Source organism: Rhamphochromis longiceps, linkage group LG20, assembly GCF_057381845.1.
Source record: "Rhamphochromis longiceps isolate RC_006_pf linkage group LG20, R_longiceps_female_GT1.1, whole genome shotgun sequence".
Classification (NCBI taxonomy): Eukaryota; Metazoa; Chordata; class Actinopteri; order Cichliformes; family Cichlidae; genus Rhamphochromis; species Rhamphochromis longiceps.
This window is the reverse complement of record NC_140576.1, coordinates 31290332-31293084: the sequence shown is the minus strand read 5'-3', so window position 1 is coordinate 31293084 and position 2753 is coordinate 31290332.

The following is a 2753-nucleotide window of genomic DNA, read 5'->3' as shown; positions in this document are numbered from 1 at the left end:
AGTGAAAATACATTTTTCTTTCTTTGCTTGTAATGAGGAAGTAAGGGCAGCGATAAAGGGGATGAAGAGTGGAAAGCAGGTTGTTCCAGATTACACACATGTGGGGGGTATGGAAGAAGACTGGGAGAGAGGGCAGTGTGGAGTATTTCTAATGTTAGGGAGTGAGAGGATCCTGGAGGAAATGAGAATAGCTACTGGTATAAAGTTTAAAGAACATGGGTAGTGTAGTGTATTGTAAAGTAACTGCGGTGGGATAAAGCTGATGAGCTACACCATGAAGACATGAGAAGGCTAGATTTAGAAGAGAGGTGACGATTAGTGAGCAGCAGTATGGCTTCATGCAGAGAAAGAACAGTACAGATGACATGGTTGATCTCAGATTGTTGCTAGAGAAGAATAGAGGAGGTCAGAAGGAGTGCTTTTGTGAATCTGGAGTAAGTATATGACAGACAGGGACTATGGTACTGCATCTGGAAGTCAATAGTGGGAAAGAAGCATTTGAGGGTGGTGAAGAACACATGAAGACAGCGAGACAGTGGTGAGGTATGTAGCAGGAGTGATAGATAGTTTAAGGTGGGGTGGGGTGGGATTACTTCAAGGATTGGCTTTTTGTTTGCAGTGGTGTTGGATAGGTTGACAGATGAGGTCAGGAAGGATGAAGTGGGAAGGATGGAAGCAGGAAGGGTGTTTGAATTATGATGTTCAAAGACGACACTGTGATCTGTCTTGAGAGTAGTGAGCAGGTGGAAGAGAGCCTGGAGAGGTGGAGGTATGCCCTGAAGAGAAGAAGAATGAAAGCCAGTATAAACATGACAGTATAGGTGTGCATGAATGGGAGGGTAACAGATTGAAATTTAAAGATGCAAAGAGCAGGAAGTGAAGCTAGATGAGTTTAAATAACTTGGGTCAACCACCCAGAACAACAGACTGTGCATGAGATGGGTGAAGAGAAGTGCAGGCAGGATGGAGCAGTTGGAGATGAGTGTGTCGGGATGATTTGTGACAGAAGAATAGCAGCAAGAGTAAACAGGACAGCTCAGGTAAAGTAGTTCGGAGACAAATTTGAGAGGCAAGGTTGAGATTATTTTTTATACACCTGTAGTGAGGAATGCTGGGTACAGTGGATAAAGGATGTTGAAGATGGAGCTCCCAGGAAGGAGGAAATGAAGAATACCACAGAGGAGACTCATGGGTAAAAGGAGGACATAGCACAATGCTAGGGTTGGGGTAGCTATAGGTAGATGTGGGAACCTTTAAAGGAGGCAGTCAAATGAGAAAAATCACACTATGTTGCTGTTGTCCTTTTATCTGAATACCACTTATTAACATTGTGAAGACTTAAATGTTAAAGTCAAAAAGTCAAAGTCAAAGTCAACTTTATTTGTCAATTCTGCCACATGTACAGGACATACAGAGAATAGAAATTTCGTTACTCTCAAACCCTAGATGAAATAGCAATGAACATTTAAATATAAGAGAGTGATTAAAAAATGCAAATAAAATAATTAAAAAGTAAAAATTTAAATAAATACAATACAAATTAACAAGAAAGCTATACAATATACAATATACAGTATTCAGGTAAGGGTAAATGACATTGAGTGTAAACCAGGCAGAGTAGTGCAAATAGGCAAATAGTGCAAATGGAGATTTAGTAATGTACAGTAAGAGATAGTATAACAACAAAGTCTTATGAGGTGGTGGCAGTCCAATGCTCCACAAAGTGACTGGTAACTGGTGCAGGCCAGTGAGTGAGTCAGAGTGTGTGTGTGTGTGTGTGTGTGTGTGTGTGTGTGTGTGTGTGTGTGTGTGTGTGTGTGTGTGTGTGTGTGTGTGTGTGTGTGTGACAGAGTTCAGTGAGACCATGGAGGAGAAGAGGGGAGAGGGGGCAGAATCGGGAGGGAGTTAAGCTTCCTGACAGCCTGATGGATGAAGCTGTCCTTCAGTCTGCTGGTCCTGGCCTGGAGACTCCGCAGTCTCCTCCCTGACGGCAGCAGCTTGAAGAAGCTTTGCATTGGGTGTGTGGGATCAGCCGCTATGCAAAGGGCTTTTTTAGTGAGTCGGGTGCTGTAAATGTCCTGGAGGGAGGGGAGAGAGACACCAATGATCCTCTCTGCAGCTCTCACTATGCGTTGGAGGGTTCTATGACAGGACGCATTGCAGGCTCCAAACCACACAGTGATGCAGCTCGACAGGATGCTCTCGATGGTGCCTCTGTAGAAAGTGTACATGATGGGGGCTGGTGCTCCTGCTCTTCTTAGTTTGTGGAGAAAGAAGAGACGCTGCTGTGATTTCTTGGCCAGTGCTGTGGTGTTGTACGTCCAGGAGAGATCCTCTGTGATGTGCACACCCAAGAACTTGGTGCTGCTCACTCTGTCCACAGACGCTCCGTCAATGGTCAGAGGAGCATGTTGGGTGTGCATTCTCCTGAAGTCCACAACAATCTCCTTCGTCTTCTCCACATTCAGAGAGAGATTGTTGTCAACACACCACGTGGCCAGGCGTCTCACCTCACTTCTGTAGTCGGTCTCATCCCTGTTGCTAATGAGACCCACCACCGTTGTGTCGTCCGCAAACTTGATGAAGAGGTTGGAGCTATATGATGGAGTGCAGTCATGGGTCAGCAGAGTGAAGAGGAGGGGGCTCAGCACACATCCCTGCGGGGCCCCCGTGTTTAAAATGATGGTGCTGGATGTATTACTGCCGACCCGTACTGCTTGAGGTCTTCCGGTGAGGAAATCCAACAGCCAGTT